Below are 25,076 nucleotides of genomic sequence, written 5' to 3' on the forward strand. Positions count from 1 at the left end.
TTTTTTTTGTTGCTGATAAAGTTATTTCTTTCTGTTTCTTAGTTTTCCTTCTAACAGTCAGGACCCCCTGCTGTAGTACTGCTGGAGGGCCACTGTAGACCATGCTTGCCTGGGGATCACATTCAGTGGCTGCAGAACAGTAAGGGTTGATGCCAGTTTCTTCTTCTGTTATCTTTGCCCCAAAAGGATACCCGCCAGATGTTAGCCTGGGCTCTCCTTTATGTGGTGTCTCTGGTTATACGGGGTCAGGAAGCTGCTTAAAGAGACAGTCTGTCCCATATAGGAGCTCAAGTGCTGACCTGTGAGCTCCATTGTTCTGTTCAGAGCTGCCAGGCAGGTATGTTTAAGTCTGCTGCAGCAGTACTCCTAACTGCATTTTATTCCCCAGGTGCTCTGTCCCAGGAAGTTGGGGCTTATTTATAAGTTCCTGTCATTCTGCTGCCTTTTTTCAGAGATGCCCTCCCCAGTGGGGAGGTAGCCTAGTCACAGTCTGCCAGCAGAGCCTGAGCTACCATGGGCTCTGCCCAGCTGCTGTGTGAACTTCCTTGCTGTTTCATTTATAGAGGTATAATTAGAACTGCCTCGGTAATGGTGGTCTGCCTCAGTAATGGCAGACTGTCTCTGTAATGGCAGACTGCCTTGGTAATGGTGGATTGCCTTGGTAATGGCAGACTGCCTCAGTAATGGCAGACTGCCTCAGTAGTGGTGGACTGCCTCGGTAATGACGGACGCCCTTCCCCCCACAGAGCTGGATCATCTGGGTTCCAGCTGTGCTTATTGTGAAACTCTCAATTGAGAGCGTTTCAGATTGCTGGTCTTTGTAGGGGTGGGACTAGCTGAGCCAGATCACCTGGCTCCCTGTTTCAGCCCCTTTTTTTCAGTTGAATGGGTGACTATGTCTCTCAGGCATTCCAGTTGCCCGTTGAAACAGCATGCAGATTTGCATGAGTTTTTGTGCAGAGACCCACTGTGCCGGCTCTTTCCAGCCATGCTGGAGCCTTGTGGAGCTTTTCCACCTGGGAATCTCCTGGTCTGTGGGCAAAAGAATTCATTTGGAAATGTGGTGATCACTCACCCTCTGCATTTTCGCTGGGAGCTGCAATCCAGAGCTGTTCCTATTTGGCCATCTTGGATCTTCAATAGGGTAGATTTCATGTTAACTGTTCTTACCACAAACAAAACTAAACAAAAGGACACAAGAAAACTTTTGAAGTTGATGGATATATTCATTGCATTAGTTTCACAGATGTATATACATGTCCAAACTCATCAGTTGAATACATTATGTATGATTTGTTACATATCAATCATACCTCAATAAAGCTGTTAAATAAACACAGTGAGGTCCACTTTAAAATCAAAATTTTATTGCATATAATTTAACATTTCAATGTTTCAGAGTGCTTCAAATTCATCATAAATTTCATCTATAATGACAAAACTCAAAAGTGCTAGTTAATTAATACTTCTGGTTGGCTGAAGGAATTTATAGTATTTTCTTTCTGATTTTAAACTTTTGGGGAGACTATCAAGAAAATTCCGTGTAGTAGTTCTCAACTAGGAAATTTAAACAAATCTTATTAATTGGGAAATTTTTCAACACTCCCAAGTACAGAGAATAGTGTAATGAATCTCCAACTTCAGCTGGTTTCAACAATAATCAACACTCGTCTGTTGTAGTTTGTCTATACTCATATCTTTTCTCCTCTGCTACCTCACCACAATCATTACTAAATTATTTCCAAGCCAATCTAAGTCATCATATAATCTGATCCATGAATGATCAGTATGTATCTTAAAAAACTAAAATATCATATATCTTAAATGTAACCAACATTTGTTTTCTTATTTTAATTTTTAATTGGTATTTAGTAATTGTCACTGAGTGATATATTGATACATAAATACAATGTGCAATGACCGTATCTGGGAAATTAGCATATTCATCAAACCAACCTTTTTAATATTATCAATTTTCATGGAGTGTTCATTTATTTCTCACATTCTCTCTCCTCTCTCTCTCTCTCTCTCTCTCTCTCTCTCTCTCTGTCTCTTTCTCTCTCTCCCTCCCCCTTAGTTTGTTTGAACCAGAATCCAAACAGGGTTCTCACTCTCATTGGTGGTATATCTTTTAAGTCTCTTTCAATCCTTAGGGTCAATCACCTCTCATGTCTTTTTTCTACCTCTTGCAATTTATTTGATAGTGAAATTTAGTTATTTCTCCTACAGGATTACCCATATTCTGAATTGTGTTGATTTACAAGACTTTTGAAATGTCATTCTCCAACCCCAAAATTCTGCCTTCTTCAATCTAACCCTCATAAAATTGATTCTCTTTCTTTTTTAATTGCAACTTGTCATTTCTTCTTCTGTTGCCTTGGGGATCCTCCAGGCTATATCTTGCCTAATTTTGATCAATTCCAATTTAACACCAGTGATTTACCTAACATTTCCTGAAATGGAGTGTCCTTTCAATCAGGTTTCAAAATGTGTACTGGTCTACTCACCCACAGCCACTTGCTCAACTTTCTGTCACATTGCAAGATATAACCGGTAAGCACTAGTTGTTGTTTTGATTGTTAAAACTGTCTCACATGGCTACATTTTAAAAGTATTTTCCTATTACTGATACATGTAGAAATATTTATTATGTGATTATATATCTGAGATTTACCTTAAAATAATGGGAAGGGGGCACCGTGGTTTAGATGCAATGATTGGCCATGGTTGATGTTGGTTAATACCAGCTGAGGGTTCCTTATATTATTCCAGCTACTTATGTTTAAATTTTAAAATTTTCATGATAAAGAAGTAAAAATTAGTCATACTATATTACAAAAGCTAAGTAATTAGACATTTCATTTTGGGGGCCTAGATTATAAAACTTTTGCCAAAGATCAAGAAAAAATCATGTTTAAAGTACAATCTACTTTCTTTTCTCATTCTGCAAATGTGATTTGCCTTAAAAAAACAGCATGTAAATAATATTTAAACAAAATGGGGAACTGGTTTGGAATAAATGAAAATATGATTCATATAGAGGTGGTTCATAGGTTTTGTCTAAGCTGCTTCTCTTAAGATTCTAGTGTGGCAGAACTCATTGACATGCCCCTGTAACCTACCAGTGGTTTACGGAATAATCCCAGAAGATGAGTGACAGCAAGACCCAACATTGGATTATCTCAAAAGAAACAATTGCTAGCATGAATTATGAAGGTCACACTTACATGCTCTCCCTACTACAATGACAGATGAACATGCAGGTCTTATTCTCCCAAGGTGAAAGTCAAAAGAAAACCTTTACAAAAACCTATCATCTTCTAACTTTACTATTATTTCTCTTTATTCAACTCTTGAAAAAAGAGGATTTAACACTATGCTTACGCTATCCATCTATACTAGAAAATATTTTTAAAGGACATATAACCTTTATTAATAATAATTTTCCATTACTTTAGTAGTATATTTAAGTAATTTTACCAATAGGAATTAATTTTAACTGTAATCAGCTATGCAAAAATCATAATATGAGTTTGCTTCAATGTATCTTTTATGAAATTGCATGAATTTAACATCACATATGCAAATCCCAGTCAGTATGATTGAGAATAATTAGGAGAAAAAGAGTAAGACACATGGGCTCACTGATAGGGAATAAAAATGGAAGCACAATGAGAAGAGATCTTTTTGTCTAAAGGCTTATAAGACATAACAGATTCCTGGGGTTTCAGGTAAGGCCTTAGAATTGGGTTTTGATTTGAGGGGAGGGAGCAACAACAAGTGCAAGAAGGGTTGCCAATTTGTGCCTTGTGATATCGTTTGCATGCACCAGATTAAAAACCTCTGCTTTGAGAGGCAGAGGAACAAGCTTGAGAAATATCTGCTCATCTAGACCTAGTAGGTCTGGTCCCATCTGCATAAACCATATCTTCCCCTTAAGCTATTAAACTACTAAACCTGAAATTTTCCTGTCATAAACTTTTCAGGAATTTGATCCTCTCAACTAGGTAAGAGGCTATTCTATGTCAAGGTTTCCCAATGTCTTTGAGCTGTTACTTCCTACATAGTTACTTTTTAAATTTTTTGATCAGAATTGAAATTAAAAGCCTATTTGGTGCTTCTTTCTAATTCTCTCAGTAAGACTAATATATATGCATATATTTCTGAGTTTCTACCATTACAAATATATATTTTTTTCTTTTTTTTATTGCATTTTTGGTTTTGGGGTACATGTGCAGAGCATGCAATACAGTTGCATAGGTACACACAGGGCAGTGTGTTTTGTTTGCTTTCTCCCCTTCACCCACATTTGGTATTTCTCCCCTGGCAATCCCTCCCCACCTCCCCCTCCCACTAGCCCTCCCCTTTTCCCCCTATAGACCCCAGTGTTTAGTACTCCCCTCTCTGTGTCCATGTGTTCTCATTTTTCATCACCCGCCTATGAGTGAGAATATGCGGTGTTTCATTTTCTGTTCTTGTGTCAGTTTGAGGTACATAATGTTTTCTGGTTGTCTGTGTTTTAAAGTTTTTTGAGGTTCACTTTTCACAAATTATACTTCAAACATACAGAAAGTGTCAGGCAAAAGAAAATGAAGACATTATATTTATGTATTCTACTTTTTCTAAAATGACAGTCATGACCCCAAATTCTTACACATATGGTTTTGTTGGCTTTATTTTTTTTGCCAGAGTCACTATTATGCATTCAAATATTGCCCTTTAAGATTCCTTTTGTGAAGTAATAATAATAAGTAACTTAGAAATTTTCTAAGTAAAGGGCTTAGAAGTATTCTATGGTCTCATACTAAAATATTGTTGCTATATATATTTCTGTTTTGCAGAATATCTCATTGTTACCTATCACTAACATGTTTTTGTATGTTTCTTTAAAAGAAAAAGTTCTCCTTATCTTAGGAACACATATACACTTTGTGCAGATGTTGCTATGGCAAGTCCATATATTTTATTAAATGTCAGATCAGAGTTAACAGATGTTGCAGCAGTGCTGGAGGCATTAAGACCATGTCAGCATTTCTCTTCAAATATATACTTTTTCAGGGTTTTCTATGTGTGAAAGATTAATTCCTTAACAAGTTAACTAACACAAGGCAAGTAATGCTAATGCCCAAGTGGCTGGATATTTTAAGGGATCCACTAAAGAAAGCCATCTCTCCTGGGGACCTGTTAATATTAATAACAAAAGTTGGGAATCATTCCTGAAATGTTTGCCAGGAGGCCTAGGAATTAAGTTTGTCCTCTGATTTTTTGCCAAGAAATACCAAATTAAATTTTTGAATTGGAGTTTAGTTATTTAATATTTTATCATTATTCCAAATCCAAAATAATCTACTACTTATGAATAGATTCCCATGAAAATATTGTGTGCCTAGGCTATTTTATGTAGTCCACTGATTTAAAAATATACAGTCAAAATAGCAACAACTAATATTTGTTTAGCTCTTACTCTATCCCAGGCCATGTCCTAAGGTTGTGAATTATATCATTGAAGAAAAGTAAATAAACAAGACACATACCTTCTTTATTAAGTTACTGCTCTGTGCAAAAATAAAAAAGAAGAAAGAGAGGGATAGAAGAGAAGGAAAAGGGAGGAGTTGAATAATAAGCAAAAAGTGGTCTTAATTTACCAGTATACTCAAGAACTAAAAGGAAGGCCATCTCAATATGACTCATATTCTGTGTGTGTGTGTGTGTGTGTGTGTGTGTGTGTGTGTATCCTTTAGCTGTTTGTAATCCTTGAAAAGTCATTTTGCCCCCAAATCTGGTTAATACAGTATACTATTTCATATATATTTTGTACTCAATTATTCTCAAATAATTTTAGCAGCCATAACATAGAATAACTGTGATTACATGAGACAATCCAAAGGTTTGAAAGAAAACCTTTGTTTCTTAAGTATTTTAGCTGAAAACTGATGTGCCACAAAGCCATGGTATGTGATCTATTTCTGCACACTGAAATGAATAAAACTCCTCATTTCTAAATCTCAAAGAATAAGTGAAATTAGACCTAATAAAGTATTTGACACCACCACAACCTTTTAGTCTTTAACTCAAATTCTAAGCAACCTTAGCTAAGTTAACCTCAAATTAATGAGAAGTAGCATGTATGCATGCTTGCAAGACTGCCTTGAATTTAAGAGATGTAAAGATGAGAAATTCCCATCTATATTGTCCCAAGACAAGGATGTGGTCTTATTTGATCAAGAAACTGCCACAAAGAGAGCCAGTCATCCATTCTTGCTGCAAGCTAATACATGCACTGATTCACAATATTAAAAGGGTATTATATTTGATTCTACTGAATGTGATTAGACCAAAACTGAGTGGCTAGCTGTTTTGGCAATTAATACTAAAATGCTCAGCAACATCAAATTGTACCGTGCAAGCAAAATATAGGTCACGTACTTTGGCATTTGGAAAATGTGTTTTGGTACATCTTTGGGTCTTTATGTTTTATGAATGTCACAAAAAAGAATAACCCAAAGCAAAGTCAACCAACCCCCCAAAATCTTTCAGTACATGTGCTTGTTTAAACACTGGCTCTGATGACAGGTTCAGAGGTCAATATGTACCATGGAGCTGTTCAGCTTCACAGGCTGGTTAATATTAAACAAACACATATTGCAAACTCTGCCTTGTTACGACGTTTTCTGAGATTCCAGGGGTCAGGGTCAAAACCTCACATTTTCCACCTTTTCCACAGTGCTAATCAATAGTATAATAAGTCAAAAAATGGTCTAATACACAGTGGCAATACAGTTTCACAGCAAAACATGTTGAAGCTAATTTTTTTAAAAATTTTTTATTGCATTTTAGGTTTTGGGGTACATGTGCAGAATGTGCAAGACAGTTGCATAGGTACACAAATGGCAGTGTGTTTTGCTTCCTTTCTCCCCTTCACCCACATTTGTCATTTTTACCCAGGCTATCCCTCCCCAGCTCACCCCCCCAATGGCCCTCCCCTTTCCCCCCCAATAGACCCCAGTGTTTACTACTCCCTCCCTGTGTCCATGTGTTCTCATTTTTCATCACCTTCCTATGAGTGAGAATATGCGGTATTTCATTTTCTGTTCTTGTGTCAGTTTGCTGAGAATGATGTTCTCCAGATTCATCCATGTCCCTACAAACGACATGAACTCATCATTTCTGATTGCTGTATATGTGCCACATTTTCCCAATCCAGTCTATCATCAATGGGCATTTGGGTTGGTTCCAGGTCTTTGCTATTGTAAACAGTGCTGCAATGAACATTCATGTGCATGTGTCCTTATAGTAGAATGATTTATAGTCCTTTGGATATATACCCAGTAATGGGATTGCTGGGTCAAATGGAATTTCTATTTCTAAGGCCTTGAGGAATCGCCACACTGTCTTCCACAATGGTTGAAGCTAATTTAATTCCATAATCAATTTTGCTAATGTCACTTCACTTTTATAAACAAAGAACAATAGATTTCTTTGTTCTATGTATGTTTACAATGCTGTACATCCAGTACCTCATTTAACCCTCAGAATAACATTGTCTAAGTTTTTATTAGACCCAGTATTAAAGATAAAGCTGAGTTCCCAAATATTTGCATCACTTTACTTATTCAAAAAAGATTTGGTAAGTAGATAACATATTAGGTATTGAAGTTGGAGACAATTCTTTAAATATGTATGTATAACAAATACTCATAAATGTTCATTATGTGCCAGATGCTCTTCTCAATTCTCTACAAATACTAACTTACTTAACCCTCAAAACAGCAGTGTGAGGTAGGCACTATTATCTCCTTTTTGTAGATGAGGAAACTGAGGCATAGGATTGTCAAATAACTTGCCCAAAGTCAGACAGGATAAACGACATAAGTTGGATTTAAGTTGGGCAGTGGAGCTCCAGAATCTGTCCTATTTGACTCTGTGCTGTGCTGAGTAAGATACAGTGTCTGTGTTTGAGGATTTCAGAGTTTAGAAGGGCAGACATGTAAACAAACATGTTACAATGCAGCCCTTAAGCTCAACAGGGAGGCTTGCAAGAGGCACAGGCAGCACGAAGGAGGAAGGGGTTAACTTGACTTATTTAAAGTCTCTCAGCTCCTAGGTGGCAGAGTAGGGATTGGATACAAATCCTTGAGTTTGGACTCCAAAGTCAATGTGTTCTCCATTTCACTGGGCAGATCTGTATTTGATAAAAAGAGTTTGGAATTACAGTGAGAAAACAAAAACGAACTTAGAGGAATATAGCATTTGAAAAAGGATGAAAGCTGAGCTCATTTGAACAGAAAATGAAGGACTGTGCTTTATTTTATAGATATAAATAAAGGCATAGATAATAGGTATGAAGAGCTCTTCCTTCATTTACATATAATTAATAAATTATATGTAAATGATATATAATTAATAACATAATTTAATGACATATAATTAATAATATATAATTTAATAACATAATTAATAAATGAGCATACATATATATATATATCAACAGAACTCTTGTGAATATCAGCTCAACTGTAAAGCTCCTGGATTATCTTAAGGCTTATGGTCAGTCAGAATAAAACAGGGCCAATGTGAGGAAGCAGAAGGAAAGTCAAAAGACATGGAGACATTGATGTCAACTATTCTGGGTGTGTAATGATTATTCAAAGTTTACTCACTGATGGAATAATTGACTAATTGATTAAAAATAGAAAGGGATTTAAAAAAATACCGAAGACAGTTCATTCCAATTCACATTTGGTGAAAATTTTGATGAGAATTAGTGAATTTGAAACATTTAGAACTAGGATTTGATGTCAACATGTCATAATTTTATATCCAACATCTCTATTGGATGACCACTTTGATATTTCTTTGACCACTTTTTAAGTGTAGTTTCTACTTATTGATATTGCTAAGGTTTTTAATCCAAGCAATGACAGAGTTCCACGGGAGAAAGGAATTTGGCTAGTTTGAACTCTGGTCATTCTTATAATTTATTTTAGGTTTGTAAAATTCCTTGTTTTAATTTACTAAAATAAAAGAATATGTACATTTTATCTGCTGCCACCAATGGTTCAGGTTTCACCCTAGGAGCTAAACACTATTTTATAAATGATAAAAAACTCATAGAGTTCACCAATTCGTTGATAGCACAGCTAGTAATTAACAGATTAAGAATTTGAACTCAGGTCTTCTGAATCAAAGTCCAGCTCTGAGGGTTAGCAAAACAGAAGAGAACATGTTCAGACATTCAGATCAATAGGATGTCAGAAGACTTCTCATACAGATAAAAAAGGAATAAATAGACACAGTTTCAAGACAAAAATAGTGAAGCTCCTCTCAGGATTCCTCAGAAAAAGCTAATGCTAAAAATCTTAAGCAAACATCAAGGGAAATGGCATCAGCCTTTCCCTAAAAAGAAAGATGAAAGCAAAACTGCTTGAGTCAATATGATTGTCTTATTCACTTGTAAAAATCAGATCACCCATCCAAATAAACACGTATCAGTCTTTCAACTATTACTTATAACACTGTACTAGACCCTATTAAGAAATAATTAAAGAATACAGATGCTTGCAAATTAAGATAATAATTAGTATTACTAGAAAATTGCTCACATATAATTAACTTAAGCATCAATCTTCACTTATGTGGATTTTTAAATAATTAAGAAAAGTTTAAATATGTTCAAATTTAGAGTCTACCTTAAAAAATTATCTTCAAATATATAGGAAGGAAGAGTCAGGATTTCTATAGTTAAATATTCAACTCCTATAAGACTTGCAATGAGCTCTTTTTTGATGTAGTTTACATCATTTGAAGCAAAATACTTCATGAACCTTTTCTGTTCTTAGCCTAATACAACAATCCTGATGGTCGAAACACAAAGCAGAGGCCCAGGTCCACATAAACACTCTCCCTAGGAATGCAATGTAGGAAGGATTGCCTCATGCTACCTAGGTGGTTTTTACTGTTTGTAGTAACATTTATTATCACAATTTCTAGCAAATCACATTTTCTTCACATGTATAAAATCTTGCACTCCGTGTTGAATTGCTGAGCTGGACTTTTTAAATGAACTCATATAAATTAAGCATAACAAAGAAAAGACATGGTATCCAAAGCCCTCTGTGAACCCTGCAGTGACCTTTCCAGTGGTGTTTTCTGTTCTGCCAGAAACACCCAGCTGCCAGGAACTGTTTCTTGCCTCCTTGCCTTTGCTGTGCTATCTGCTCTGCCTGCAATCTGCTCCCCATCCCATTTCTCCTGCCATCTCCTATTTGTTCTTTTGGCTTTAGCCTAGCTGTTGCTTCCTCCAGAAAGTCTTCTTCGCCCCTTTCAAGCTGAGTTGGGTGCCACACTTTTCCCACCCTTCAGATGCCATGGGCATTTTGTGCATCCTGCTATATCATCACGACCTAGATAAGCAATGGATTCTCTTGAAAGACCAGGTCTTGAGAGAAGAGACTGTGTTTTGTTTTGTTTTTCTTAATTGTCTCTTTGCCTCAGTCCCTAGCACAAAATCTTGCATATGTAGGTGTTCAGTAATATTTGTTGAATGATTGAGATGATTCTTTATTCTGCCATAATATAAACTGATTATCTCACACAATGGTAAAAAAATATTATATGTCCATTTTTCTCAACAATATTTTGAGATCTATTGGAATATCTCTTGCAGATGGCGAAAAAATCCATTTCTTTTTCATTCTTCCAGAACAGACTGGAGATGTATAATTTTATCTAGACTCTAAATAGCTCATAAATGCCTATTCAGAATCAAAGATTTTTTTAAGGGAATTGATTGTTTGCTGGTTAAGTACTCAAAAATAGAGATCGGTTAGTGGCTAATGCCAGGATTTGATTAACAATTGTTGAAAAACCTAAAAACCTAAGAGAGGAACTGTTTGTTTTATTGTTTTTGTTTTTAATTATGTTTATTCTTTTTTTGATAATAAAAGTAATCCATATTTTTACAGGTTAGTTGGCAAATATAGATGAAATATAATAAACATTATCTATATTTCCATATTCTAGAAATAACCACAATTAACATTTGGATATACATGATTTCCCTTGCATATATTTTTATGCATTGTGTACATAGTTTTAAAAACAACATAAGGACCATATTATTATTATATTTTCTATCTCACCAGTTATAATTTATTTTAATGATACTTTTCCTATGTCCTTATTATTCTTTGAACACAACATTCGTAATTACTGCCTAATATTCGAGTAAGGCAGCTCTCTCTATAGCAACTAATGGGTCCTTGCACATAGCGTGAACATTTACTTTACTGTTTCACAGTTGGCTCTGAGCATAAGAAGGAACTACTGCATTTTAATATATGGCAGGACCCATCAACTGAATAATTATTAGAATGTCTCTTGCTGCAAACTCATACATAAAAAAATTTTAAAGAAAGATTTTGAATGCACAAATTGAATCAGTGTCTTTGAACACATGGGCACAGGAAGGGGACCATCATACACTGGGGTCAGTTGGAGGATAGGGGGCTAGGGGAGGGATAGCAGGGGGTGGGGAGATTGGGGAGGGATAACATCAGGAGAAACACCTAATGTAGGTGACAGGGGATGGAGGCAGCAAACCACCATGGCATGTGTATATCTATGCAACAATCCTGCATGACCTGTGCATGTACCCCAGAAATTAAAGTATACTAAAAATAAATAAATATTTAAAAAATAAATATTTTCACTTATTCAGTGTTTATATACTACCTATTATAGCGAGGCACAGTCTAATATTAATCAAGGTAAACAAAAAAAAAGATTATTTATAATTACTGCAAATCGGCAATCTAAACATACTTGAATCCCTCCCCAAACCTAAATATGCCATCTGCTCAAAGTCTGCCCTCTGCTGCTGTCCCTCTGAATGAAGTCAAAACATTTACTTTTCTGAATAGAAATTGCATTCTATTCTGAATTTACTTTTTCCTATATTTAAAGAAAGACTGGTGCTACCACTTATATAAGAGCCTTCCAGGAATTATAATTCCTAACTAAGCAACTCATAAAGTACAAAAAGCTCACTTAATGTTCCCATGCTGTGGGCACTGCAAACTCTCGTGGTGAGGAATGGGTGCACGAGGCAACAAGTGGGTCTGCAAAGGGCTCTGACTACACCATGGCCCTATCCTGGAGTTGCTTGGACCCCAGCAGTAGATCTAGCTCTGCATGCAGAAGCCTGCCCTCTTCTCTATCGAGGAGACCTGACTCGGAAATCCTCCGCATTCATTGAAAAGTGAATTAGGAAATGTCAATGACACTATTATTTATCTCTCTCTGCTCAGATTCCTTTGAAAGACACTTTCTAGTGGACATGCATTTCTTATTTCAACATTCTGGGTAGGATGGAAAAAAGGCCATTCTGAACATATCTTTGGTTAGTAGGGATATTGATTCTTTAAAGCAAACGTTAGCATTATCGCCTTTTAGGAGGGCCCCTTTGTTTTTAAAGTCTAGCCACACAGTATATTGTGTCACAGCATAAACTACCAAAAGCCCAAATTTAAGCAAGATGATAACAGGTTTACAAAGTCAAATCACTAATGAAATTACAAAATCAAAATGCATCAAAATTGTTCTGGTAGGGGTGGCAGGAATATGAAAGAGAGCCATGGAAATTCATGTCTGTAATCCAAGAAGAATGTAATATTTTAAACTATCAATTGCTATGAACTAGAAAGAGAGTCAATTCAGTCCAGCATTGCTATAATATGTACTGTGAATGAAGAACTTACGTTAACAAGGTAAGTCAGTTTTCAGGAAATATTGTTATAATTATACATCTCTTAGCAGTGCTGTTTCCTCAAGCAGGCATGTTGAAGGCTAGAAATTATTCTTTAAAGCAAACTTCTGAAAGCTCTAATTTAACATTTAGAATTTCATCACATTATTTAAGTTGTAATCACCCATAAGTCTTATAGACCTTGTTACATTATGTATCTGCTTAGGCAGAAGCCTGGAATGAACTTGTGATACTTTTCCAGTAATTATAAATAATCTCCTTTTTTGTTTACTGTATCATTTCAATGTGGGATCAATAAATAAAATGAACCAGAGTGATCTTTTTCAAAGGTGAAAGGCAGAGACAAAATGTAGACATCATGGGTGTCTAACCCGACTTTTTTTAAAATTTAATTTTCTTGTTTTGTCAGCTGAGGCTAAAAGCAATTTTCTATTTGGGTCTGTGGCAACCTCAATAAATTTGTCAACCTGAACCAAATTTGTTTGCTAATTTTGCAACATAGTAGTTGACTAATCAAACATTTCAAAAATGCTCCATTATATAACTGTAAAGGTGGTTTAGGTTGGGTTGAAGAGATGGGCATGCAATCAACTGTGCAATTTCCTCCAAGCTCGTGGGTCATTGCATTTCACTTGGTGGGGTTTCTTAGAATGGAAAATCAGAGCCTATCCCAGGGGTCTGGGCTGAAAAGTCCTTTGGGGCTTCTTATCTGGGAGAGTCTCAAATACAAATTTTTTGAAGATGTCATCAAATGAGGCTAATCATATAGTCATTTGTATTGCCTATGTGTTAAGATGTTATTTTGTTAAATAGAGGTATTGAAAATGCACTACAGTTTAGCAATACCATTTTGGATTAAAACAATTTAAAGATATATATGTATATGTGATGTCTTAAAAAAATAGAAGTGGCTTAAGCTTCCATGGAAATCTGGAAGGCTTTACCAAGGTGAATTAGAAAATTATTAATCTTTACTTCTCTGTTTGCAATTAATTTGATAAGTGGCTTTTGGGATATAACGTTCAATTATCTCTTATTTCTAATTTTTTAATTTGTAAGTTGAGGTTAATAATTACAGAACCATGTAAAGAGATACCTATAGTATATCTAAGCTTTCATTACTCTACAATGATACAAAAAATAGGGCAGCTCAGCTATAGAAGTGCTTGACTCCCCTTCATCATGGCATAGAATTCTGCTATTTGAATAATTTAGGAAAGTTTCTCTAACATTTTTCTATGGATTTTCTCTATTTTTTTGAAAATATCCATATTAAAAGTGAAATAAAATGAAGAATTTGAAGCAATGACATCAAAAAAGATCACAAATTCTCTTTAACACTGTAAGTCTGAAAACCAAAAGGCAGAGGGTAAATCTGTATTAAAAAGAAGTAATCAAAATATGGTTTCTTTCTGCAGTCCTGCTGGTACCTTCCACTTTTTAGGAATGACCTGGGAGGTCAGATAGACATTTACCTATGATGTGATAAAAAAAAAAAAAAAATTCGATTTTGACTTTATGAATCTATGATAAAACGTAACTTCTTGGAGAATAAGGCATCATAGATACAATGTCATATAGAAAAGTTAACAAGAAACAGAAGCAAGAAAAAAAGGGAGATGACCTAAAGAGAAATTGAAGTGAGAGCAAAGAAGAGCAATGACTACAGAAACAAATGCATTACAAAAGTATTAAAAAATAGATAATTTTGTTCTTACTCATTACTACTGCTACATGTCTTCTTCCGATTTGGCTATAACCAAATTCTATTTCCAAATACTATTTTCTACTATCACTAAAATTAGAAATTTGGGTACAGTCATGGTGAGAACAACAGGCTATCTCTCCCAGTGTCATTGCAAAATACCATGGTGATCTGACTAAAGGATTTTTTTAAATTATTGACTAATTTTAACTTGATCCCGCTGGAACTTTCTCTTAAAGGACATCGTTGGAGGTAGAAATTTTAAACAGAATGATTAATGATTTTAAGTAAGAAAATTTCTTATTCAGTGCACAGATATAAACTGAAAAACTGCATTTTGAGCCAAGAGTTTTGTATTTTCAATAGTTAACATTACATTGGGATGTACATTCTAAGACCTCTACTATTTGAAGATGATAGTCATAGATTGATGAAAGGGGTGGTGAAATGGTTGAATTATCACCATGCATTCTCTATGTAAGGAAAATGAAGATTTTATTGCTAGGTCTTGTTTTTCATAAAATGATCACTTAAAATTTATAGCATTGTGAGCTAGTAAAGTAATAAAAAGAAATAGTAATACAAGAAAAATAGTCAAATTATCATTGGCTCCAATTTAAATCTGTCTGTCTACCTTGCTTTCTGCCATCTTTCTCAGGTAGGCAGATATCACCAAACCCAAACTATCAGTCAACCTCCTTACTGTTCTCCCTATATCTACCTCCATGTCAACCTCCTCCCCACCATCTCTCCTACATTTTAACTGTGCTGATTTTCTCACTTTCTTCAGAAGCTTTCAAAAGATCTTTATCACTAAAACTCAGAGTTCCCTCAACTTAATACCTTTTGCAGTCTGTGCTATTCCATTCTGCTCTCCTATTTTGCTCCAGAAGATCTCTATTGCAGCCAGAATGATTCTCGCTGTTGCCAAAATATACTTTTGGCATTTTAATTTTTAGCATTTAATTTTAATCCAATATGCTAATTTACTGTAACTACTAAGTATACTTGAAGATCAGAATTACAAGGGTATCTTTCATATAGGATGTCTTTCCTTTTCCTTTCCACCTGCTAGAATCTCACATGGACTTTTAAGAGCTAGATCAAGGTCAGTGGGCTTCAGTGGGCTCCCTGAAATCTTGAATGTCCTCAGCCCCTGGGGACTCCTTATTTCCTGAAGTCCTGGAGCACGCTGCACAGTTCTGCTGACATTAATTGGGTTATAGTCTGGGAGTTAGGTCTCCCTTTATGTGGATGTATCTTACCCACAGCCCCTACATCTGCAGACACACAGACCAAAACTCATATATCTATTCACAGTGGCATTCATTTGAATTTCTTATGCGAAGGCCAAGTTTAAGTGTTTGTTATCTCATTCCCAGACTTGCTTCATTATTTACTACTTACATATTTTTCATTTTATCCATTTTTAAGGTCTACTCATATTCTGATGATTAAGTTTTTCTACAATGATACATGAACCAAGCCTGAGCCTAACTGAATCTGTTACATTCGCCATGAATTAAAATTCAAAACAGCACAAGTCTATTGCCAAATTTGCATGTGATTACATTGTGACATGATTTTAATAAGTATTCAGAGCATTAAATTATAATGCTTAAGTCTGTGTTTTGCTTATGAAAGAAAAATTGTGAGTTATTGTGAGTTTTTTCAAGAGCAGATCATATATTTCTTCATTAATTTTGACCACATATGAAAATGTCAAATGATCTAGGGAAAAAAATTATCAAACAATGAACCAGATATTTCATTATTTTAATTTATTAACTTTTGCCAAATTAGTTTTTATGTGTGTATATTTGACATTTGATTTTTAAGTCAGTGTTAGAAAATTTTAGTGATAGGAATTTTGCTATGTAGAGTAGGTTCAAATAAACAAGATTAAACTCTTCAATAGAAGTCTCTTATGTGTACTTTAAATTTTTGTCCAATGCTAATTTACTATAATTATTTACTACACTTAAATACCAGAATTACAATAAAGCCAAAGCTTACCATTTTAAGGAGAGTAAAACTCTAAGAATCTATACATTTATCTCCACCTATTTTACATATTATAATTTAATATCAAATTAACATATTGGAGTACATTCATTCTTGTTTAATTGACCCACTGTTAAATGAAATTTTACCAGAATAGAAGTATTTGATTTTCTAACAATTATTGCAATTTTTTTACATGGTTAATCTTATATTTATCTGGTAACTTTGCAAACAGAAAGAAATTATAAATTGGAAAGATCACTATTAAATGATGGAAATAGTAATTTTAAAAGGAATGTTTTTTAGATTTTCCTGCAATTAAAATTAGTACATTTGTTAATCTCATTGTTCCCCTAGACCATAATACTTCTCAACTGATAAAAGACAAAACTGTGGGTAACTCTAAAAAGTAGACAATGAGCTAAGAAACAAGTACAAGTAAGTTTACCATACTAAAGTTAATAGACCAACAGGCACATTTGGAAAGGAAAAAAGAAATAGTTAACCAGACATTTTGTTTAATGTTTAATGTCTTGAATCAACTTAAAATTTCTTACTAGAGGAGCAATGTTTAGTTTTCTTTTATAGAAATAGGTATTGACACATCTGTTGTAATCTACCATTGTTTCTGATTGGTTATTCGATTGCTCATTCATGTCATAAATATTTAAAAGGTAAAGAACCCGCAATTCTGGATTGGTTTGTGATTTGTTTTTCTCACCTCACTTTTATAATAGTGTCTAGTTGATGCATTTTAATAACAGAATAAATAAATGATTTGCCAACATATTTTAACTCTGCCTCTGACATGTGGAGAGCCAAGTAGATTTTTTTTTAATGGAGAAAATATCTACTTAAAAATTCTTTTAAAATGCCAAACAGCCTTTTGCTTACTCAGCACAATGCCTTTGGTGTAGGAGCAGAGACTGATATTGGTCTGTGATTTCCAACTTCATGGCATCTTGAGTAACAATACCAATTGGAAGTGTTTGTCATTCTGTAAAATTTTCTCTGAAAAGGTCAATTCCAAAGAAAATAACTCTTTCACTATGTAATCAATATTTTCTGGACATTTTGATTATAATGTTTCATTTAACAATCTGACCCCATAACTATTGTTATTATATTGTTTTACTTTGACTTCAATTCATAAGCCTTTTGAAAAATTAATATTTTTGGATTCATCAGTTAACCAACCTAGGAGAATCTTAATAGAGTATGACACCAACCAAGGTAAAACTTTCAGCAATTATTTTATTGTATAAAAGCCAAAATTCTAAAAGCAAATAGAAATTGTTGTAACTGATGTTTAATCCAAATGTACAACAGTAAACTGACTTAGCTTCTCTTTTTTTTCAAGAGCTGACGCAAGTTGGACAGAAGGAGGTGTTGGGGTGAGGTAGTGGTGTTGATTGGCTTGTCTCGTTCACTCCCACTGGTTTTTAAATCAATGTCTAGATCTCTAAAGGTTCATATAAGTCAAAGCTGTTACAGGGGTCTGCCATTCCAAGCAAGTCAGAAAAGCCTGCAAAGGACTGGATAAATAATTAAGGTACAGCTGTTTTTACATGAATATTTGCAGTGTTAAAATAATGCTTACTTTCTTATTTTTATTGTGTTGATTGTTTATTCATTACAAATTCAAATGTTTGAAAATACTACTTGGATAACTTTTTTCTCATTTTAGAAATGATCAATTCAATATAATGTCAAACACTGAAATTATTTACCCAGGCCCTGATTGCAGTTTTCTTTTGCAGATAATTTTAGGTTTAAGCATAAAATTGGGACAGTGGGTAATAAGAAAGGGAATGTTGCAAAAACAGCAGGTAAAATGTGTTTAGCTATTTATATCTCTTGGTTGATCATGGACTGTAATGAAGAATGGACATAATTTGTCTTAGGAGAAAATATAAACGTTTAGAAGTACGTTCTCAATTGTACACTATTAAAGATTTTTTTAAATCTTGAAAACAAACAAAAAACCCACAAAACTTTTGACTAATCAAAGAAGGAACATCACTTTAGTGCAGCAGATGTGAATGACTAAGAGTTTGGGCTGCACCATTATCAAATGAAAAAGAAAAAATGTTGTATCTTACCTTTTCTTCTTAATTTGACCATTTTAGTTAAGGAGTATTTTAAGAACAAAGTTACTAAAAGAAACTAGGGAAGTGAATAGAATATAAGCATAGTTTTATATTTTGAAAGAGCAGAGTCAATTATCTAAAAGTAGAGCTGTTCTCAAATTTATTAATCAGATAGGGGAGAATTCCCAATATATTTAAGTATCCCTGTACCTTGAGTATCTTACAGAGTATATGGGGATGGTTTTAGTTAAATGCCCAGGGTATAGTAAAACTAAGAGTTTTCTGTGACTCAGTGGAAGAATATTTGAATTGAATATATATCACATTCATGAACACTGGGCTAAAAAATGTTTTAGTTTTGACAAACAGAAGAAATTTGGGTGTGTTTTTAACAAAGATTGCCATTTATTCTATAGTTCAAGATCTTCCAGTTTTGATTTATATTTAGATAGTGTTCTGGGATTTTCTTGAAAGTATTTACATTTATACTCCTAAGAAGTATATAAGCAACATTAAGATCTGAAAACTGTAGCTTTAATGACTGAACTTTTGAGTTTTCTTTAAACATGTTATACAGTGTACTTTAAGGTTATTGAAGCTATTTTTTAATTATGTGAGTTACTTTAAATAAGGTGAAAATAATTATTTTTAAGAACAAAAAAAATACTTCTGGGAGTGGTCTAGTATCTATTAAATGAATGGAACCTACTGCATCCAGAATTCATGACAGATTAAGCATCATGCATTAAAATATGAATCATAAAGAGTTCATTATGTTAATATCCTGTAGGCTACATATCCCTATATATTCTGGAAACTACTGTTTGGGAAAATAGGAACTAAAATTTATGTGGCAATTTATGTTTAAGATGACTATGTTTTTTTCTAGGAGCAGAGCTAGAAAGTCTATAAACAAAATTGCATATTTAAATTTTATGACTAGTCCTTTATACCTCTTCAAATGGCTGCTTTAATGCTTGGGAAATTAATGGGAAAAGACCTCAGTATTTGGTTATTTTAACTTTTCTAGTTCTTCCTAGCTATTACCCATAAGCTGCATCTGAGTAGAGGGGAAAAAAAAGGAAATGCTAAAATATTAGCACTAGCAATAGGAAGTAGTCAATTAAGTACAGTTCTGCTGTTATTGTCAGTTTCTTGTTTAAAAGGTACCTCAGACTGGATGCTTTTATGAAAGCTAATTTCTGTAAGAACTCATGCTATAGAACAATAAGCGTACGCACTGATGAAATGTGACTGGAATGGCCTTGTTGGGGAAATTAAGATAATTTAATATAAAGGTAATATTAGATTGATTTTAGTGTGAAAGTTATATTCATTTATCAGTGTGAAAGTTATATTCATTTATCTGTGGTACAGGGTGGATGTAGATTTAAATAAGTTCCTTGGAGACAAGATGATTTGGCTTTTAGAAGTTGCATGACCCTTGCTCAACCAAAGGGTGAATACAGATAAAGCTATCTGCTACGTAAATCTAAATGTCCAGTGGATTTGTCAGTACTGGGTAGGCATGAAAGATGAGACAGATAGCAATGCTGGGAAATCTGTTCTGGCAATATTAACTGCCTTTTCACTTTCACTTATCAGGTAAAATAAATGTTTACAGTAACTAGGAAAGGTCAGAACTTTGCTTCTCGACTTAAGGACTGTTTTGCTTTCTAGGTGCAATGTCTTTCTTTGAAGTTGAACCATATAGGTAAAATATAAGAAATTTACTGTTTTGACACCCTTACACCCCAAGCTTCCTAGGCATCCATCCAAAGAACAGGACATTACAATGTTTAATAATTAGAATTTGGATATAAAGAATTAACTATTCAGAACACTTAGATATCTTTTAATAAATATGATGAAAATGAACTTATGCTAATATCATGGTATTCTAAATACTTGGTTTCAAGTTTTGACTTTGTATTTTCATGAAGAGTGAATTGAATTAAGAATGCAGTTGACCACTGCGCTAGAAAATCCAGTCTGTTTCTGCAAGACCTCTTTGTATCACAGAGAAACTTAACTTTAATGGGGAGAAAGGCTAGACTATAGAAAATTCTATTGAACTAAATTTGATTTTTTAAGAAGCATTTTGAACATTCTTTGTGCAACAAAGCTATTCTTTCTCCTGGCAATCAGAAGAGAACATTTTCATTTCATATTGAAGCATTATGCTATAAAACTGTAATCAAAATCATACCTTTATCTATTAATATAACATAGATCATGTCAAATTGCATTTATCTTAGTGGACTATATCACTAGGCACTGTGCTAGATGCTGGGAATATGTATAATCCACAAACCCAGCACTGTTCCTATTCTCATGAAGCTTCCTGCCTGAGACAGTTTAGTTGCCTATTGAATAGGCAACTAAAAGAATAAGTTAAAAGTGTGATAAATACTAAAAGAGAGAAGAGAGCATATAGTGTAATGTGGGGTCAGAGAAGGCCAGTCTGACCAATTGGCCTTTAAAGATTTTCAGTTTGTTTTAGTTAACACTGGGAGACACCTGGGCTAAGAATGTGGAGAGGAGCAGTCCAAACACAGAGAGTAGCACGTTAAGAGGTCCCGCAGTGACAGCAGGGAAATGAAAGAAGTCCAGCGTATTCAGTTAGTGTGACATGGTGGGATTCAGTATGAGAATAAAGAGCTTTATCTGGGTCAAAGTATATAGAGATTCCAGTGTATTAGGAAATTTGACTTTAGTCTAAAAGTGATGACAAAATCACAGTAGGGTCTTCAGCAGGGCAGTCATTTGGAATAACATAGTGGTGATGGAGATAGAAATGGATGAATTTTAAATAAATGTTGAAAGAAGGACTGATAGGACTTGGTGATATGTTGGACATGAGTAGGGGGTGAAGAATAGAGAACAGGACAGCCAAGTTCGCCCAGTGAGCGGTTGGGTGAATAAAGGTACCACATTCTGAGATGGCTAACAGCAGAATACTCTATGCCTATGATAATTTTTCATTTCAATTATAGTGTTTGCCAGCAATATTCTTTTCTATCCTCCCCATGCAATAATTCTTTGATTAATTCACTGTATATTTATTCCAAGTAAAGGGTAAAAATGTTAACTATATCATGCTATAAGAGTTTGCTCAAAATCTGTTTGTTTTAGTGGGCTGACTTCCTCAGGTGCAAGGAATCTGTTTTATTTATCTTCTGTGTCTTCCATAGTTTCTGATTAAATTTTAGCAATTATGATATAGTCTAAAGACTTTAAGGTATATACTTTTGCTGTAGACAGATGATTCAGAATATAGTTTCTCATAATGTGCTAATTCTTTTTGAATTGTGTATTTAACCATTGTTCCCTTAAAATAGATCAATAATATAATCTTCAGAGTTAAGATATAAGCTATGAAAGCATATCCCAACTTTTGTGAAAGCTCCCTTGGCCAAGGCAAAAATTGAATAAATTTTTTTTTTGAGATGGCATCTTCCTTTGTTGCCCAGGCTGGAATGCAGTGGTGCAGTCTCGACTCACTGCAACCTCTGCGCCCCTGGTTCAAGCCATTCTCCTGCCTCAGCCTCCCAAGTAGCTGGGAGTATAAGCATGAGCCACTATGCCCATCTAATTTTTCTATTTTCAGTAGAGACAAAGTTTTGCCATGTTGGCCAGGCTTGTCTCAAACTCCTGACCTCAAGAGATTGACCTTCCTCGGCCTCCCAAAGTGCTGGGATTACAGGTGTGAGCCACTGTGACCATCCCAATAAATATTGTATATATGCCCAAAATAGCATAAAATTAGGTCTTAATTTATTCATTTATGAAGGGGCACCTACCTTGCTCATAATGTTTATGAGAGTTTTGAGAACTTGTAAAGCCCTCTTTTGTATCTATGCATATGAAATACTATGTACATTTGCATGTAGATAAAGATATCAATTAGATTCTAATTACTGGAAGAAGGAAAAAGAATTTAAAATTTATTGAGGGCAAACTATATGCCAAACTTTGGCACCCATTATCCCATTTAAACTCTCACAACATTGCTTTGTGGCAAATAATATTACCTTCATTTCACAGAAGATGGAAAAGTCAGAAGATAGTTAATGTGGCCGGAATTTATACCCAGTTTTGCTTACTGCCAAAGCCATAGTTCTTGTTCCCTGATTAGGCTTTGTTTCTCTGCAGTAGAGATAGCAATACAAAGGTGGCATAGCATGGAGGCCACTCAACTTGGTGCCTCCATTACCTCATCTGTACAATGGGGAATAAGAAAAAAAATTGTACTCACCTCAGAGGGCCACTCTGAAGAATTGATAGATGTAAGGCCTTAAAACAGTAGCTGGCATGTGGTAAGTGCCATAGAGTGTTTGATGTATCCTTTATAAAACATTCCAGGATTAGCATGGCTTAATGCAAATGAAGTCAATGAGGTTTCTATTAATATACAAAGTAAAACAGACCTTAACTGAAGCTTCTGGACTGCAGGCATGTATACGTACAGCAGCAAAGATCTCAGCCCCACTTTTGCTTCCTCAGAGAAGCCTCCCTTGATCCCCCGGACTAAGTTGGATGCTATGAAAGACACTGCTATGGCCCTCTAGAGGGACTGGATAGATGAAGGATGGAGTGGAGGAGAGAGGGAAGCATGCCAGTCACTGGGACTCACATGTGCAAATGACCTGAGGTATAGAGAACATGGTGAATTTCTGGAATGGAAAGACTAGTGTAGCTAGAACACTAAGGTGAGGAGAGTGTGGAAGGAGATGAGACCAGAGAGGTGAATGGCCAAGGCAGAATCTTATCAGGCATGTTGAGAATTTTGGACTTTATCCTCAGAATAAAGGGAAGACATTAAAGGGTTTGAAGCAAATAAATGAAATGATCTGTGTCATTGCTGTTATGTCTCAAAGATCACTCTGACTATTGTGTAAATAATGAATGGTGGGGGCGGTTAGGGAAGGCAAGAGAGAATTCAAGATCAATTAGGAGATTTTTACAATAGACATGATGGTAGCTTGGACAAGAGTGAAGGTGAAAAGAAAAAGACTAACTTGAGAAATACTTCCGTTCATTGTAAAAGTAAACCAGCCTTACTAAAAAACTGGATGTGGAGGGTAAGAAAGAGACATTTGTAATAGAAGTGTCTTATGCTTTCGACTTAAATAACTGGACAAATGGTGACAACATTCTTTGGAAAGGAAACATTGGAAGAAGAGGGGCCTATCACGAGTTAGATTTTGGACACATTGAATTTAAACTGCCTTTGAGATATGTAGATGACATATAGGCCCCTGGACACATGGAACTCGAGTTCCCAGGAGAAGCCTAGACTATGTAACTTGAGGAGTCTTTGGTCCATGCATTCATCAGAGTTCTCCGGAGAAACAGAACCAACTGGAGATAAACGGATAGGCATATATAGATGTATGTAGATATAAGATGACATTTATTATGGGAATTGGCTTTCATGATTATGGAGCAAAGAGGTCTCAAAATACAGCATCTGAAAGCTGGAGAACCAGGAAAGCTGGTGGTGTAATTTAATCTGAGGCCGAAGGCTAAGAAACAGGATGCTGCTGGTATAAGTGTCAGAACTGCAAGGTCTGAGAACCAGGAGCTCCAGGGTCCAAAGGCAGGAGAAGGCAGGAGAAAATGGATGTCGTAGCTCAAGTAGAGAGAGTAAATTTGCCCATCTTCTGCCTTTTTGTTCTATTTGGAACCTGGAGTGATTGGAGGATGCTCACCTTCAGTGGTGAGAGTGGAACTTTTTTACTCAGTCTATTGATTCAAGTGGTAATCTTTTCCAGAAACGCCCTCACAGACACACTCCAAAATTAGGTTTTACTTGCTATCTTCCCATCCTTTACCCCAGCCACAATGACACATAGAATTACCTATCATGGCCAGGTGCTGTAGCTCACACCTGTAATCCCAGCACTTTGGGAGGCCAAGGCAGGTGGATCACAAGATCAGGAGATCGAGACCATTCTGGCCAACATGGTAAACCCCGTCTCTACTAAAAATACAAAAATTAGCCAGGCGTAGTGGTGAGCACCTATAGTCTCGGCTACTCGGGAGGCTAAGGCAGGAGAATTGCTTGAACCTGGGAGGCAGAGGTTGCAGTGAGTTGAGATCCTGCCACTGCACTCCAGCCTGGCGATAGATAGACTCTATCTCAAAAAAAAAAAAAAAATTAACCATCACATTATATGAAGTCTTAGAAGTGGATTGGAAGAAGGGGGCTTAGGATCTAGCTTTAGGGTAATCAAACAATAAAACTTCACACAAAATCATATTTTTAAAAGGACAAATCACAAAACTGTGAAAAGCAATAGTTGTGTCATCAACAAACAGAAAGTTTTGAAAATTCCTAGAAGGCAGAAAGATGAAAAATCTGAGAAAGAGAAAAGGAACCATGGTAAGTGTGCTTTTTCCATGGGGAGCCCTGCAGCAGCTTCAACTTAAGTCAACAGAGACAAAGAGGAGGCATAAATCATGGGCAACCAGTGATCAGGTATCCAGCGAGGAACCTCAGTTTAGA

General features: G+C 35.2%; 1 protein-coding gene across 8 annotated transcripts in view; it reads left to right on the forward strand.

Annotated features, from left to right (window-relative positions):
• The window catches only part of SLC38A4 (solute carrier family 38 member 4), an 82,980-nt gene that overhangs the window by 23,068 nt on the left and 34,836 nt on the right, over positions 1–25,076 (forward strand). For 2 of the 8 annotated variants that reach the window (XM_002752345.7, XM_054238143.2), the window contains exon 1: positions 17,979–18,027. The exons of the other annotated variants lie outside the window; for them this stretch is intronic. The gene's annotated coding sequence lies outside the window, so the exon portion shown is untranslated. Of the gene's footprint in view, positions 1–17,978; positions 18,028–25,076 lie in introns of those variants that run through there. 8 annotated transcript variants of the gene reach the window in all.

The sequence above is a fragment of the Callithrix jacchus genome, chromosome 9, assembly GCF_049354715.1.
Source record: "Callithrix jacchus isolate 240 chromosome 9, calJac240_pri, whole genome shotgun sequence".
Lineage (NCBI taxonomy): Eukaryota > Metazoa > Chordata > Mammalia > Primates > Cebidae > Callithrix > Callithrix jacchus.